This window comes from Salvelinus namaycush, unplaced genomic scaffold, assembly GCF_016432855.1.
Source record: "Salvelinus namaycush isolate Seneca unplaced genomic scaffold, SaNama_1.0 Scaffold55, whole genome shotgun sequence".
NCBI classification, from domain to species: Eukaryota; Metazoa; Chordata; class Actinopteri; order Salmoniformes; family Salmonidae; genus Salvelinus; species Salvelinus namaycush.
In genome coordinates this window covers 325,298-343,840 of record NW_024061253.1, presented here as the reverse complement: position 1 = coordinate 343,840, position 18,543 = coordinate 325,298, and positions in this window count along the sequence as shown.

Genomic DNA, 18,543 nt, shown 5'->3' with positions numbered 1-18,543 from the left:
TCTGTTATTGGTAATGGTGAGAGGTTAGTATGTTTTGTTGTAGCCTCTGTTATTGGTAATGGTGAGGTTAGCATGTTTTGTTGTAGCCTCTGTTATTGGTAATGGTGAGAGGTTAGTATGTTTTGTTGTAGCCTCTGTTATTGGTAATGGTGAGAGGTTAGTATGTTTTGTTGTAGCCTCTGTTATTGGTAATGGTGAGAGGTTAGCATGTTTTGTTGTAGTCTCTGTTATTGGTAATGGTGAGATGTTAGCATGTTTTGTTGTAGCCTCTGTTATTGGTAATGGTGAGAGGTTAGTATGTTTTGTTGTAGCCTCTGTTATTGGTAATGGTGAGAGGTTAGCATGTTTTGTTGTAGCCTCTGTTATTGGTAATGGTGAGAGGTTAGCATGTTTTGTTGTAGCCTCTGTAACTTTATCACTCATAATTTTTCATGATTGATTTATGATTTGTATTTCTGGCATCATCAGGATTCATTTAATAGTGTTTAGAAACATGTTTTCTAATCACTTAGACATACGATTAATCCAGTCATTCTCCACCTGTAACGGCAGCCTTCCCTAGAAGTGAAACAGGGATCGGACCAACACGCAGCGTAGCCAGTGTTCAACATGTTTAATTAAACGAAAACAGTGAACACTTACAACGATACAAAATAACAAAAAGTGGCAAACCGATACAGTCCTAGCTGGTGCAGACAAAACACAAAGACAGGAAACAACCACCCACAATCCCCAACACAAAACAAGCCACCTATATATGATTCTCAATCAGGGACAACGATTGACAGCTGTCTCTGATTGAGAACCATATTAGGCTGGACACAGAAACAGACAAACTAGACACACAACATAGAATGCCCACCCAGATCACGTCCTGACCAACACTAAACAAGCAAAACACATAAGAACTATGGTCAGGACGTGACACCACCATTCAGTTACTATCGGGCAAAACATAACCCAAAACAAACTGCAAATGCAACCAACGAGTTTGGGAACAAATTCAAAATGTTTGACTACTTTAATACAATTGGTCAGAATACTTTTGACTTCTTCAAATGGGGGGACTGGATACACAAAGTGCTTTCATTTACAATATTAATTTCACTGTCAAAATAGATATTGTTTGGACTGTGTGTTAAGTTCATGTTTTAAGTCTCCCTATATTTCTGTTACTACGGTGATATCACTCTGTTATTAGTACACCTTGTAAGTGAATTGGTCAGAATACTTATGAATACTTATGACTTCTTCAAATGGAGGGACTAGATACATAAAGTCCTTTAATTCAGATATGTATTAAAATAAATAAAAGGTGACATTATATACTGTCGCCTCATATGAAACATTTGATCTGAAATCCAAAATGTTGGAGTATAGAGACACATTTAAAATGTTAGCTTCACTGTCAAAATAGATATGGTGTGGACTGTTTACTCAATACAATCTAAATCTGATACCTCACTGTCATTATAGATATGGTGTGGACTGTTTACTCAATACAATCTAAATCTGATACCTCACTGTCATTATAGATATGGTGTGGACTGTTTACTCAATACAATCTAAATCTGATACCTCACTGTCATTATTGATATGGTGTGGACTGTATACTCAATACAATCTAAATCTGATACCTCACTGTCATTATAGATATGGTGTGGACTGTATACTCAATACAATCTAAATCTGATACCTCACTGTCATTATAGATATGGTGTAGACTGTTTACTCAATACAATCTAAATCTGATACCTCACTGTCATTATAGATATGGTGTGGACTGTTTACTCAATATAATCTAAATCTGAAACCTCACTGTCTGTCTTTTGACTGATACTGCTTTTTAAACTGGTCTGGTCAGTCTACTCAAATATTTGTAAAATACATGTTTCTATCTACAAGCAATAATTATATGATTTGTCATTTCTAATAATTATACATTAATTTATGAATAGATATGTGGCAGGTTTCAGGACACTGATATATCTGAATATGTTGAACAAATATACTGCCACTATTTTCACCACCAAAGTATATCAGTGTGATTTTAATATGATTTGACTCTTTGTCAGGCTGTCAGGCTGTCTAGTCACAGAGGAAGGCTGTGCTTCTCTGGTCTCAGCTCTGGAGTCAAACCCCTCACACCTGAGAGAGCTGGACCTGAGTAACAATGACCTGAAGGATTCAGGAGTGAAGCTGCTCTCTGCTGGACTGGGGAATCCCCACTGTAAACTGGAGACTCTGAAGTCAGTATTCCTGTAGTTGGTCAACAAGTGATAACTGTTCACCAGATCCACATGTGTTTACCAGACACACATAGTCCACACCATATGTGTTTGGACAGTGAAGCTTACAGTTTTACATTTGGTGCTATGCTCCAGCATTTTGAACTGTGTGTGTTTGTTGTAGCCTCTGTTATTGGTGATGGTGAGATGTTAGCATGTTTTGTTGTAGCCTATGTTATTGGTAATGGTGAGAGGTTAGCATGTTTTGTTGTAGTCTCTGTTATTGGTAATGGTGAGAGGTTAGCATGTTTTGTTGTAGCCTCTGTTATTGGTAATGGTGAGAGGTTAGTATGTTTTGTTGTAGCCTCTGTTATTGGTAATGGTGAGAGGTTAGCATGTTTTGTTGTAGTCTCTGTTATTGGTAATGGTGAGAGGTTAGCATGTTTTGTTGTAGCCTCTGTTATTGGTAATGGTGAGAGGTTAGCATGTTTTGTTGTAGCCTCTGTTATTGGTAATGGTGAGAGGTTAGCATGTTTTGTTGTATTCTCTGTTATTGGTAATGGTAAGAGGTTAGCATGTTTTGTTGTATCCTCTGTTATTGGTAATGATGAGAGGTTAGTATGTTTTGTTGTAGCCTCTGTTATTGGTAATGGTGAGAGGTTAGCATGTTTTGTTGTAGCCTCTGTTATTGGTAATGGTGAGAGGTTAGCATGTTTTGTTGTAGTCTCTGTTATTGGTAATGGTGTATCTGAATATGTTGAAAAAATATACTGCCACTATTTTCTCCACCAAAGAATAGCAGTGTGATTTTAATATGATTTGACTCTTTGCAGGCTGTCAGGCTGTCTAGTCACAGAGGAAGGCTGTGCTTCTCTGGTCTCAGCTCTGAGGTCAAACCCCTCACACCTGAGAGAGCTGGACCTGAGCTACAATCACCCAGGAGACTCAGGAGTCAGACTGCTCTCTGCTGGACTGGAGGATCCACACTGCAGACTGGAGAAACTCAAGTATGTAGAGGGTTTATGTCCATGTTCATATCAGACATGTTTGACTTATCAGGCTAGTTAAGACAAACATTCTGACCACCACTTGGACAAAGTTATATGCTGACTGTGTGTGTGTGTGTCCAGTGTGTGTGTGTCTCAAACACAGAGTGGACACACACACACACACACACTGGAGACACACACACTGGACACACTCACACATTGGACACACACACACGCTGTACACACACACACTGGACACCCACGCACACTGGACACACACACGTGCGCTGTACACACACACACTGGACACACACACACCAGCTGGACACACACACAGATTGGACACACACATTCTGGACAAACACACACACACAGACAAACATTCTTACGAATTCTGTGTGTGTGTGTGTGTGTGTGTGTGTGTGTGTGTGTGTCCAGTGTGTGTGTGTGTGTGTGTGTCCAGTGTGTGTGTGTCCAGTGTGAGCGTGTCTGTGTGTGTGTGTCCAGTGTGTGTGTGTGTCCAGTGTGTGTGTGTGTGTGTGTCCAGCGTGTGTGTGTGTGTGTGTGTGTGTGTGTGTGTGTGTGTGTGTCCAGTGTGTGTGTGTGTGTGTGTGTCCAGTGTGTGTGTGTCCAGTGTGAGCGTGTCTGTGTGTGTGTGTCCAGTGTGTGTGTGTGTCCAGTGTGTGTGTGTGTGTGTGTCCAGCGTGTGTGTGTGTGTGTGTGTGTGTGTGTGTGTGTGTGTCCAGTGTGTGTGTGTGTGTGTGTGTCCAGTGTGTGTGTGTGTGTGTCCAGTGTGTGTGTGTCCAGTGTGTGTCCAGTGTGAGTGTGTGTGTCTGTGAGTCCAGGGTGTGTCCAGTGTGAGTGTGTGTCCAGTGTGTGTGTGTGTCCAGTGTGTGTGTGTGTCCAGTGTGTGTGTGTGTGTGTGTCCAGTGTGTGTGTGAGTCCAGTGTGTGTGTGTGAGTCCAGTGTGTGTGTGTGTCCAGTGTGTGTGTGTGTCCAGTGTGTGTGTGTGTCCAGTGTGTGTGTGTGTCCAGTGTGTGTGTGTGTGTGTGTGTGTGTGTGTGTGTGTGTGTGTGTGTGTGTGTGTGTGTGTGTGTGTGTGTGTGTGTGTGTGTGTGTGAGAGTTCAGGTGTATCCCTCAATGACTGTCTGTTCTTCTGCTTACCGCTACAGTGTGGAACATGGTGGAGAGAACAGAATGAAACCTGGACTTAGAAAATGTGAGTGTTGACTGCTGTGAAGAATATGACTAAGAATAAGTCTTAATTCAAGTTAAGTCAAAGTCAAAGACCACCATCATTACTGACTTGGTCATATTAAATATCAGCTGTAGTTCTACAGAAGCAGAAATCAGGGACACCAAAGTTTACAAAGAGTTGCTTTGACAATGTGTCTGTGTGTCTGTGTGTGTGTGTGTGTGTGTGTGTGTGTGTGTGTGTGTGTGTGTGTGTGTGTGTGTGTGTGTGTGTGTGTGTGTAATTAATGGGAATAAGTGTGTTTTATATTACCATACAGTATAACATATGATCATTCAACAAGTCTCAAGTTACCTTAACTTCTCCTTTTGATACCTAGAAACATCTACATTAAATGAATTAGTGAAAAGTGAGTTAACATTCTAATGTGAATGATGATGATTTCTAATATTGTGTCTGGTTTCATCCATCAGATGTCTGTGATCTCACACTGGACCTAAACACAGTAAACAGACGCCTCTCTCTGTCTGAGGAGAACAGAAAGGTGACATGTAGGAGAGAGAAGCAGCCGTATCCTGATCACCCAGAGAGATTTGAGGACTGGGGACAGGTGCTGTGTAGAGAGGGTCTGACTGGGCGCTGTTACTGGGAGGTAGAGTGTAGTGGGGGAGGGGTTGGTATAGGAGTGACATTTAAAGGAATCAGCAGGAGAGAAGGGGTTAACGACTCTGGGATTGGATGGAATGACAAGTCCTGGACTCTGATCTGCTCTGTTAACAGTTACTCTGTCTTTCACAATAAGAATAAGACTACCATAGACGTCCCCTCCTCCAGCTCCCACAGAGTAGGAGTGTATCTGGACTGGCCAGCAGGAACTCTGTCCTTCTATAGAGCCTCCTCTGACACACAGACCCACCTGATCACATTCACCTCCACATTCACTGAGCCCCTCTATCCAGGGTTTAAGGTTTATGTTGACTCCTCAGTGTCGCTGTAAATAATCACCTGACACACACACTGGACACACACACACACACACAGGACATACACACACTGAACAAACACACTGGACACACACACACACACTGGAAACACACACACACACACACTGGACACACACACACTGGCACACAGACACTGGATACACACACACACACTGGACACACACACACACTGGACACACACACACACACAGACACACACACACACAGTGGACACACACACACACACAAACACAGGACATATACATACACACACACACACTGGACAAACTCACACACACTGGTCTCACACACATACTGGACACACACACTGGACACACACACACACACACACACACTGGACACACACACACACACACACACACACTGGACAAACACACACACACTGGACACACACACACACACAAACACACACATACACAAACACAGTCGACACACACACACAGACACTGGACACACACACTCACACTGGACACAAACACAGGACACACGCACACACACTGGATACACACTGGACACACACACACACTGAACACCCACAAACACACTGGACACACACACGCTGGACACACACACACACATACTGGACAAACACACACAGTATGGACACACACTGGACACACTGGACAAAACACACACTCACACTCAAACTGGACACACACACACTCACACTGGACACACACTGGACACACACACACACACACACACACTTGACACACACACACAGGACACAGACACACACACACTGGACACACACACACACACTGGACAAACACACACACACACACACACACACACTGGACAAACACACACACACACACACACACTGGACAAACACACACACACACACACACTGGACACACACACACACACACACATGCGTGTCTTCCTATAATTGTGACAATAACACTGTTAAAATACCAATGTGATCATTTGTTGTCTTTATGTTGAATAACAAATTGTATAATTATATATGGACATAAGCTCCATAGTTGTACAAGTGTACAAGGATATATTGTACTTTTCATAATAAAACATACTTGAAATCAAGAAAAGCATGTTAATTGTGATAACAGTTTGTTTTCTCTCTGTTCTCTGCTCTCAATTTAATTCGCTTTATTGGCATGACGTAACAATGTACATATTGCCAAAGCTTATTTTAGATATTTACAATATAAAAATGAGAATCAAAATTGTCAACGGGACAACAGTAACAACAGTAACCAAGGGTCAAAATAACCATACATTCAACAATAACAATAATTATACAGTAGAGGACATGTGCAGGTTGATTGGTCTGTCAGACACTGTCCCTCATCTTATGGCAGGCAGCAATGTAGTGCGCTGCCAGCCCACAGCTCTCTGCGTCCTCCCCCAACAGAACGGGTTGCCCATCCTCATCAGAGAGGTCTTTGAAACCTTGAATAAGGGTTTCAAATTTGGGAAAATGACACTCTCTAATTGTTTTATATTTTTGACATTTTGTCAGGAAATGCAGCTCTGTCTCAGGTTCTGCTGTTGTGCAGTGGTTGCACAGCCTTTCCTCTACAGGGAGCCAGGTTTTCCTGTGTCTACCCTTCTCAATGGCAAGGCTGTGCTCACTGAGCCTGTATTTTGTCAAGGTTTATCTAAGGTTTTGATCAGTAACCATGGTCAAATATTTAGCCACGGTGTACTGTCGATTTAGGGCCAGATAGCACTGCATTTTGCTTTGTGTTTGTGCTTGTGTTTCCCAATAAGCAATATAGTTTTGTTTTGACTGTGTTGTAATTTGGTTTATCCTGATTGATTGGATGTTCTGGTCCTGAGGCTTCAGTGTGTTAGTAGAACAGGTTTGTGAACTCAGCCCCAGGACCAACTGGATGAGGGAACTCTTTTCTTTGCTCTGCTCTTGGCATTGCAGGGCTTGGTAATGATATGAGAGGGGGTCACTGTATTTTAGATGTTTCCAAAACTTAATTGCTCTTTTTTGAGTTTTTATTATTAGTGGATATTTGCCTAATTCTGCCCTGCATGCAATGTTTCATTGGGGTGTTTGTCCCATTTGATGAAATCTTGTTTTGTAAGTGGACCCCACACCTCGCTGCCATAAAGTGCAATTGGTTCAATGACATATTCAATTAGTTTTAGCCAAATTTTAATAGGTATTCCAATTTCAATTTGCTTTTTAATGGCGTAGAATGCCCTGCGTGCTTTCTCTCTCAGTTCATTCACTGCCTCATTAAGGTGTCCAGTTCAGCTTATTTTTAAACCTAAGTAATTGTAGTGTGTACAGTACTCTATATATTTTGTACCAATTGAGAACTTTGGTCTAATTCCCTGAGATCTGGATCTTCTCTGGAAAATCACTATTTTAGTCTTTTTGGGGTTTACTGCCAGGGCCCCAGGTCTGGCAGTACTGCTCTAGCAGGTCCAGGCTCTGCTGTAGGCCATGTGCTGTGGGTGACAGCAGGCATAGGTTATCTGCAAAGAGTAGGCATTTAACTTCTGAATTGTGGAGACTAACACCAGGGGCTGAGGATTTTTCTAGAATAGTGGCCAATTCGTTGATGTAAATATTGAAGAGTGCAGGGCTCAGACTACAACCCTGGCGAAGGCCCCGCCCCTGGTTAAAGAATTGTGTTCTTTTCTTGCCAATTTTAATGCTGCACGTATTGCCAGTATACATTGATTTAATTATGTCATATGTTTTACCCCCTACACCACTTTCAATCACTTTGTAGAACAGTCCTGTATGCCAAATAGAATCAAATGTTTTTTGGAAGTCGATAAAGCAAGCGTATATTTCGGTATTATTTTGGTGGACATGTTTATCCATCAGGGTGTGTAGGGTGTAAATATGATCGGTCGTGCGATGTTTTGGTATAAATCCAATTTGGCTTTTACTCAAGACATTGTGCTTATTAAGGAAGTTTAGAACTCTTACATTGATAATACTACAGAAAACCTTCCCCAGGTTACTGTTCACACAAATGCCTCTGTAATTGTTAGGGTCAAATTTGTCTCCGTTTTTAAAGATTGGGGTTATGAGTCCTTGATTCCAGATGTCAGGGAAATAACCTACACTCAGGATCAAATTAAACAGTTTTAATATAGCCAATTGAAATTTTGCACTAGTGAGTTTGAGCATCTCATTTAGGATGCCATCAGGTCCGCATGCCTTTTTAAATTTGAGGGCCTGAAGTTTCTTGTAGAGCTCCTGGTCAGTAATTGGGGAGTCCAGTGGATTTTGATTGTCCTTTATAGCTTTTTCTAATCCATTCAACTTCTCATGAATTTGGCGTTGTTCTGCGTTTGTGTCAATTTGAACGGTGTTGTAGAGTGTTTTAAAATGGGTTGTCCATATGTCACCATTTTGTATCGCTAATTCCTCTTGTTTAGATTTTTTTATTTTTTTAAAATTTTGCCAGAAGTTGTTTGTGTTTATGGACTCCTCAATTAGTGTCGGGCTGCTTGTACTGTGCTTTTTTGGTTCTGAGTGTACGTTTATAGAGTTTTAAAGTCTCACAGTAAAGAAGGCGTAATTCACCATTATTTGGGTCTCTGTGCTTTTGGTTGGATAGTGTTCTAAGTTTTTTCCTTATAATTTTACAATCTGCATCAAACCAGTTGTCATCTGTGATCTTTTTTGTTTTGTTTTTTATCAATTTCAATTGTGCTTCTTTTGCCGTTTGCCTGAATATATAGTTGATGTTTTGTACTGCTAGATTGATGCCGTCTTTACTGTGAGTGAATTTGGTATCTAGAAAGTTATCTAAGAGATAAAATATTTTGGTTCCAGGTTGCTTTCTGGTATTCTTCTGTGCTGTTTTGGGCCCATCTGTATGAATTTCTGATGTTGTACAGCTTACTGGGCTGTGAATGTCTGATGTTATACAGCTTACTGGGCTGTGAATGTCTGATGTTATACAGCTTACTGGGCTGTGAATGTCTGATGTTATACAGCTTACTGGGCTGTGAATGTCTGATGTTATACAGCTTACTGGGCTGTGAATGTCTGATGTTATACAGCTTACTGGGCTGTGAATGTCTGATGTTATACAGCTTACTGGGCTGTGAATGTCTGATGTTATACAGCTTACTGGGCTGTGAATGTCTGATGTTATACAGCTTACTGGGCTGTGAATGTCTGATGTTATACAGCTTACTGGGCTGTGAATGTCTGATTGCTTCCAAGTCTGTTCTTTTGAGGAACAATGTAAGGAACGTGGTAATTTGGCTGTGATCAGACAGAGGTGTTAGTGGCTTGACAGTGAATAAGCTGAGAGAGAAAGGGTCAATGTCTGTGATCATATAGTCTACTGTACTGTGGCCAAGAGGTGAGCAGTAGGTGAATCTCCCCAAAGAGTCCCCCCGTAACCTACCATTGACAAAGTACAGACCCAGGCTTCTACAGAGCTGCAACAGATCCCTTCCGTTTTTGTTGACGGTTCTGTCACTGTTGTTTCTATGGGGGAGATTAAGACAGTTAGAAACAGTAATGCCTGTAATAAAGCTGTCCCCTCGTGTGCTCGTTAGATCAGGTAGTGTTCCTGTGTGCGCATTTGTGTCCCCACAGATGAGCACATTTCCCTGGGCCTGGAAATGGCACGTCTCTTCCTCAAGGGTGGGGAAGATCTCCTCTGAGTAATATGGGGATTCTGAGGGGGGGATATATATCAGATAGTGTTCTCTCTGCTGTCTCTCTCTGCTCTCTCTCTGCTCTCTCTCTGCTGTCTCTCTCTGCTCTCTCTCTGCTCTCTCTCTGCTGTCTCTCTGCTCTCTCTCTGCTGTCTCTCTCTGCTCTCTCTCTGCTGTCTCTCTGCTGTCTCTCTCTGCTCTCTCTCTGCTCTCTCTCTGCTGTCTCTCTGCTCTCTCTCTGCTGTCTCTCTGCTCTCTCTCTCTGCTCTCTCTCTCTGCTCTCTCTCTGCTCTCTCTCTCTGCTCTCTCTCTCTGCTGTCTCTCTGCTCTCTCTCTCTGCTCTCTCTCTGCTCTCTCTCTCTGCTGTCTCTCTGCTGTCTCTCTCTCTCTGCTCTCTCTCTGCTGTCTCTCTCTCTCTCTGCTCTCTCTCTCTGCTGTCTCTCTCTCTGCTCTCTCTGCTGTCTCTCTGCTCTCTCTGCTGTCTCTCTGCTCTCTCTCTGCTCTCTGCTCTCTCTCTCTGCTGTCTCTCTGCTCTCTCTCTCTCTGTTCTCTCTCTCTGTTCTCTCTGCTCTCTCTGCTGTCTCTCTGCTCTCTCTCTGCTCTCTCTGCTGTCTCTCTCTCTGCTCTCTCTGCTCTCTTTCTGCTCTCTCTCTCTGCTGTCTCTCTGCTGTCTGTCTCTCTCTCTCTCTGCTCTCTCTGCTGTCTCTCTGCTCTCTCTCTCTGCTCTCTCTCTGCTCTCTCTCTCTGCTGTCTCTCTGCTCTCTCTCTCTGCTCTCTCTCTCTGCTGTCTCTCTGCTGTCTCTCTGCTGTCTCTCTCTCTGCTCTCTCTGCTCTCTCTGCTGTCTCTCTGCTCTCTCTGCTCTCTCTCTCTGCTGTCTCTCTCTCTGCTCTCTCTGCTCTCTCTCTGCTCTCTCTCTCTGCTGTCTCTCTCTGCTCTCTCTGCTGTCTCTCTCTCTGCTCTCTCTCTCTTCTCTGCTCTCTCTCTGCTCTCTCTCTGCTGTCTCTCTCTCTGCTCTCTCTGCTCTCTCTGCTGTCTCTCTGCTCTCTCTCTCTGCTGTCTCTCTCTCTGCTCTCTCTCTGCTCTCTCTCTCTGCTCTCTCTGCTCTCTCTCTCTGCTGTCTCTCTCTCTGCTCTCTCTCTCTTCTCTGCTCTCTCTCTGCTCTCTCTCTCTGCTGTCTCTCTCTCTGCTCTCTCTCTCTGCTGTCTCTCTCTCTGCTCTCTCTATCTCTCTCCCTCCAATCTCTCTCGCTTTTTATATCTTAACAGGGGTGCAGTTTGGACAATCACCACTTGATGTCAGTGTTAAACCAGAAGTGATGAAAACAACATCACTGCAGAGAGAGAGAGTCTAATATACTGATATACAGGGCATTCAGAAAGTATTCAGACCCCTTGACTTTTTACACATTTTGTCACCTTACAGCCTTATTCTAAAATGGATTATATAGTTTTTTTCCCTCATCAATCTACACACAATAACCCATAATTACAAAGCAAAAACTGTTTATTTTATGTGTGCACATTTTTATAAAAAAAAAACTTAGATATCACATTTACATAAGTATTCAGACCCTTTACTCAGTACTTTGTTGAATCCCCTTTGGCAGTGATTACAGCCTTGAGTCTTCTTGGCTACAAACTTGACACACCTGTATTTGGGGAGTTTCTCCCATTCTCTGCAGATCCTCTCAAACTCTGTCAGGATGGATGGGGAGCGTCGCTGCACAGCTATTTTCAGGTCTCTCCAGAGATGTTCAATCGGGTTCAAGTCCGGGCTGAGGATAATTGTCCTGTTGTCCAGTCTGTGTATACTATACTGGGAGGGTAGAGAGTCAGAACTGATAGAGGATCTGGAGCCCTGAGGGGGAGAGAGAGAGAGGGAGGGTAGAGAGTCAGAACAGAGAGAAGGAGAGAGAGAGGGAGGGTAGAGAGTCAGAACAGAGGGAGAGAGAGAGAGGGAGGGTAGAGAGTCAGAACAGAGGGAAGGAGAGAGAGAGGGGGGAGAGAGTCAGAACAGAGGGAAAGAGAGAGAGAGGGAGGGGAGAGAGTCAGAACAGAGGGAAGGAGAGAGAGAGGGGGGAGAGAGAGTCAGAACAGAGGGAAAGAGAGAGAGAGGGAGGGTAGAGAGTCAGAACAGAGGGAAGGAGAGAGAGGGAGGGGAGAGAGTCAGAACAGAGGGAAAGAGAGAGAGGGATGGTAGAGAGTCAGGACAGAGGGAAAGAGAGAGTGAGGGAGGGTAGAGTCAGAACAGAGGGAAGGAGAGAGAGGGAGGGGAGAGAGTCAGAACAGAGGGAAAGAGAGAGAGAGGGAGGATAAAACGTCAGAACAGAGGGAAAGAGAGAGAGAGGGAGGGTAGAGAGTCAGAACAGAGGGAAAGAGAGAGAGAGGGAGGATAAAACGTCAGAACAGAGGGAAAGAGAGAGAGAGGGAGGGTAGAGAGTCAGAACAGAGGGAAAGAGAGAGAGGGAGGGTAGAGAGTCAGAACAGAGGGAAAGAGAGAGAGAGGGAGGGTAGAAAGTCAGAACAGAGGGAAAGAGAGAGAGAGAGGGGGGAGAGAGTCAGAACAGAGGGAAAGAGAGAGAGGGGGAGGGTAGAGAGTCAGAACAGAGGGAAAGAGAGAGAGATGGAGGGGAGAGAGTCAGAACAGAGGGAAGGAGAGAGAGGGAGGGGAGAGAGTCAGAACAGAGGGAAAGAGAGAGAGAGGGAGGGTAAAAAGTCAGAACTGAGGGAAAGAGAGAGAGGGAGAGGAGAGAGTCAGAACAGAGGGAAAGAGAGAGAGGGAGGGTAGAGAGTCAGAACAGAGGGAAAGAGAGGGAGAGGGAGGGGAGAGAGTCAGAACAGAGGGAAAGAGAGAGAGAGGGAGGGTAGAGAGTCAGAACAGAGGGAAAGAGAGAGAGAGGGGGGGTAGAGAGTCAGAACAGAGGGAAAGAGAGAGAGAGGGAGGGTAAAACATCAGAACAGAGGGAAAGAGAGAGAGAGGGAGGGTAGAGAGTCAGAACAGAGGGAAAGAGAGAGAGAGGGAGGGTAGAGAGTCAGACCAGAGGGAAAGAGAGAGAGAGGGAGGGTAAAGTCAGAACAGAGGGAAAGAGAGAGAGAGGGGGAGAGAGTCAGAACAGAGGGAAAGAGAGAGAGGGGGAGGGTAGAGAGTCAGAACAGAGGGAAAGAGAGAGAGATGGAGGGGAGAGAGTCAGAACAGAGGGGGAGAGAGAGAGGGAGGGGAGAGAGTCAGAACAGAGGGAAAGAGAGAGAGAGGGAGGGTAAAAAGTCAGAACTGAGGGAAAGAGAGAGAGGGAGTGGAGAGAGTCAGAACTGAGGGAAAGAGAGAGAGGGAGGATAGAGAGTCAGAACAGAGGGAAAGAGAGAGAGAGGGAGGGGAGAGAGTCAGAACAGAGGGAAAGAGAGGGAGAGGGAGGGTAGAGAGTCAGAACAGAGGGAAAGAGAGAGAGAGGGAGGGTAGAGAGTCAGAACAGAGGGAAAGAGAGAGAGGGATGGTAGAGAGTCAGAACAGAGGGTAGAGAGAGAGGGATGGTAGAGAGTCAGAACAGAGGGAAAGAGAGAGAGAGGGAGGGGAGAGAGTCAGAACAGAGGGAAGGAGAGAGAGGGATGGTAGAGAGTCAGAACAGAGAGAAAGAGAGAGAGAGGGAGGGTAGAGAGTCAGAACAGAGGGAAAGAGAGAGAGGGAGGGGAGAGAGTCAGAACAGAGGGAAAGAGAGAGAGGGAGGGGAGAGAGTCAGAACAGAGGGAAAGAGAGAGAGAGGGAGGGGAGAGAGTCAGAACAGAGGGAAAGAGAGAGCGAGAGGGTAGAGAGTCAGAACAGAGGTAAAGAGAGAAAGAGGGTAGAGAGTCAGAACAGAGGGAAGGAGAGAGAGAGGGAGGGGAGAGAGTCAGAACAGAGGGAAAGAGAGAGAGAGAGGGAGTGGAGACAGAGGATGTGTGGAAGTTGCTTTATATTTGGTTATTGGGGGCCTTTGAGCCCTGATGGGCTGGGTGATATCAGTGACTCACTGAGAGTTATGAGTTGCTGTGAAGGGAGAGCAAGAGAGAGAGAGAGGGAGAGCAAGAGAGAGAGCAAGAGAGAGAGGGATAGATTAGTCAGCAGACATTATTCAGGACGACGTTCGTCTTTAAATGTACTTATTTATTTCTCTCTTTCCCCACTGAGGAAGATAAAGGACACACACACACACGTGTTTATATCACCTTCTGGGGACACCTGTTCTCACACCACATTCTTGGGACACCTGTTCTCACACCACATTCTGGGGACACCTGTTCTCACACCACATTCTGGGGACACCTGTTCTCACACCACATTCTTGGGACACCTGTTCTCACACCACATTCTGGGGACACCTGTTCTCACACCACATTCTGGGGACACCTGTTCTCACACCACATTCTGGGGACACCTGTTCTCACACCACATTATGGGGACACCTGTTCTCACACCACATTCCTGACAACCTGGAGACAAGATGAAAATATCAACAAATCTTAAACAACATCTATAATAAATACACCCCTTCAAATGTAATTGATTCATTGAAATCGGGGTAGACGACATTGTGGGGACTGGGAAGGTGATCAATGTGGGGACACAAGAGGAAACTCCTTATTTGGCGTCAACAGGAAGTCCCATCTGGGGACCAAGTTCCGACCAACTAGTACCATCTGGGGACAAAAATGTCGGCTGTTGTTTAGGGCACAAGGAGAAGATGGATTCTAATCTAGATCAGTTTGAATGGCCTTTCAGCATATCAGAACCCACTAGAGAATGGATTCTAATCTAGATCAGTTTGAATGGCCTTTCAGCATATCAGAACCCACTAGAGAATGGATTCTAATCTAGATCAGTTTGAATGGCCTTTCAGCATATCAGAACCCACTAGAGAATGGATTCTAATCTAGATCAGTTTGAATGGCCTTTCAGCATATCAGAACCACTAGAGAATGGATTCTAATCTAGATCAGTTTGAATGGCCTTTCAGCATATCAGAACCATTAGAGAATGGATTCTAATCTAGATCAGTTTGAATGGCCTTTCAGCATATCAGAACCACTAGAGAATGGATTCTAATCTAGATCAGTTTGAATGGCCTTTCAGCATATCAGATCCCACTAGAGAATGGATTCTAATCTAGATCAGTTTGAATTGTCTTTCAGCATTTCAGAACCCACTAGAGAATGGATTCTAATCTAGATCAGTTTGAATGGCCTTTCAGCATATCAGAACCCACTAGAGAATGGATTCTAATCTAGATCAGTTTGAATTGTCTTTCAGCATATCAGAACCACTAGAGAATGGATTCTAATCTAGATCAGTTTGAATTGCCTTTCAGCATATCAGAACCACTAGAGAATGGATTCTAATCTAGATCAGTTTGAATGGCCTTTCAGCATATCAGAACCCACTAGAGAATGGATTCTAATCTATATCAGTTTGAATGGCCTTTCAGCATATCAGAACCCACTAGAGAATGGATTCTAATCTAGATCAGTTTGAATGGCCTTTCAGCATATCAGAACCACTAGAGAATGGATTCTAATCTAGATCAGTTTGAATGGCCTTTCAGCATATCAGAACCACTAGAGAATGGATTCTAATCTAGATCAGTTTGAATTGCCTTTCAGCATATCAGAACCACTAGAGAATAGATTCTAATCTAGATCAGTTTGAATGGCCTTTCAGCATATCAGAACCCACTAGAGAATGGATTCTAATCTAGATCAGTTTGAATTGCCTTTCAGCATATCAGAACCCACTAGAGAATGGATTCTAATCTAGATCAGTTTGAATGCCCTTTCAGCATATCAGAACCACTAGAGAATAGATTCTAATCTAGATCAGTTTGAATGGCCTTTCAGCATATCAGAACCACTAGAGAATGTTGCCGGGCGTCCTCTTTAGCATCAGATGCATATCAACCTGCAAGGTGTGAAAACATGCTTGATAAATAAATGCTTAATAAATAGTGCATAAACTATTGTAAATGATTAATTGCATGAAGAAATAATGGGAAAATATCAATAAAAAAATAGTTATTTGTTTAGAGAGTCAAGGATATGTTTTGTATAATTCTACAGTCCTAGAAACACATAAAACACTACAGTGGAATCCATTTGATCTACTTTATTTATAGGTTTGATTAGTAACAGAGTTATAGTATTAATAAAGTCCAGTTACAGCTTCTAACAGAAACTAACAGATAATACAGATAATAATATTAATACTTTAACCAGCCAGGTGAATTTATTTGCTGTATTCCTAAACAAACGGAGTGTATGTGCATGAACAATTGTAAAGGATTAATTGCATAAAGATATATTTGTGTAAATATGACAAGATATAAAAACAGTCACTTGCTGATTGAATCAGACACTATTGTGCCCTTATACCCTTTACACATGAACCAATCAGGTCTTCTCTTTAAGTTTCGGGTCCACAGTCAGCTTCGGGGATTTGTGTGAACAAGCCCCAAAAACAAATCAGTTGCACTGACAACAGTTTCATGGGCCTTGTTTCCTGTGCACCTGACACCTTGACATTATGTCTTATTTTTATGGTTTAAAATAAAGGCTCCCGCCTTTATTTGTTCACTATTCCGAGAAGGCTCGTCTTCTTTGCAATCAACAAGTCTGCCAGGGGTAATTAATGTGAAGAAGTTGACCATGGTCATATTCCTGCCTTTGTCCACGAGTTTCAACACTAGTATCTCACCCGCTGGCCTGGTTTCATCTTTCACCAGATAGGGAAAGACATTGAGCAAGTACTTGGTTTCAACACCAGTCTCTGACCCGCTGGCCTGGTTTCATCTTTCACCAGATAGGGAAAGACATTGAGCAAGTACTTGGTTTCAACACCAGTCTCTGACCCGCTGGCCTGGTTTCATCTTTCACCAGATAGGGAAAGACATTGAGCAAGTACTTGGTTTCAACACCAGTCTCTGACCCGCTGGCCTGGTTTCATCTTTCACCAGATAGGGAAAGACATTGAGCAAGTACTTGGTTTCGACACCAGTCTCTGACCCGCTGGCCTGGTTTCATCTTTCACCAGATAGGGAAAGACATTGAGCAAGTACTTGGTTTCAACACCAGTCTCTGACCCGCTGGCCTGGTTTCATCTTTCACCAGATAGGGGAAGACATTGAACAAGTACTTGGTTTCAACACCAGTCTCTGACCCGCTGGCCTGGTTTCATCTTTCACCAGATAGGGAAAGACATTGAACAAGTACTTGGTTTCAACACCAGTCTCTGACCCGCTGGGCTGGTTTCATCTTTCACCAGATAGGGAAAGACATTGAACAAGTACTTGGTTTCAACACCAGTCTCTGACCCGCTGGCCTGGTTTCATCTTTCACCAGATACGGAAAGACATTGAGCAAGTACTTGGTTTCAACACCAGTATCTGACCCGCTGGCCTGGTTTCATCTTTCACCAGATACGGAAAGACATTGAGCAAGTACTTGGTTTCAACACCAGTCTCTGACCCGCTGGCCTGGTTTCATCTTTCACCAGATAGGGAAAGACATTGAGCAAGTACTTAGTTTCGACCTTGGCGCAAACAAAAACAACTGAAATCACATGCACCATTATTCGTTTATTTCTGGTTGCTGGCGCCCATACATCAATTAACAACAGAATAGCATATTTTAATGTTACGTTTATTATGTTACTAGTTTCTGCTTAGTAGCCAGAGCTATGCTGCCGAGTGGTCATGAGCTGAATGCAGGGACAGCACGAATATTCTTGGAAAAAGTTACATTTGAAAAAAAGAGCTGCACCTCTTGAATTCAGTTATTTATCAAAGGTAAGTGTCATAAAAAGTGCAGAATATGCTTTTTCAGATACTATGTAGAAATCACAATGTTTTACCTGCATGTGGCGGATTTGATAAAGCGATGCGCCCATCTCTTCATGTACAATTTGACAAATAATAGGCCTAATATATTGTCACTCATCCGACTGCCAATGTAAACGTGTCTATAGGCTAACTCTTATGTGTGAACATGTGGTATCGTTTCAGGTGTAGTTTCAATCAGCTGATCAGGTTGTCTGGCATCGATTGTTTCCCGCCCAATATGAATTATTTAGAAGTAAATATGAATTAATATGAATTATTTAGAAGTAAATAAAACAGTCCCGTAACTGTTTTTTATAAAGTAAAAGGTGAAGGAAAAAGGAAACCGCACACTGCTCTTGATAGCTCTGACGAAGGCCGTGTGGCCTTAAGCTTATTAAATATCGGTGATACTATCAAGAGCAGTGTGCGGTTTCCTTCTTCCTTCATCTTGTTCAATTGTTGCCATGCACCTGCAAATAAGATTGCTCAGATGTGCGAGTGCCTTTTTGAATTTGTACAAAGTAAAATGTAAAAGTAATGGTATCAACCCACAAGTCATGCGGTCAAATGATTTGCTGCTGATAAATAGGCATAACAAACTCATCAATACACTATTGTTCAAATTAATTCAACCTCTTCACCCTCCTCATCACTCAGGCCTCATTTAA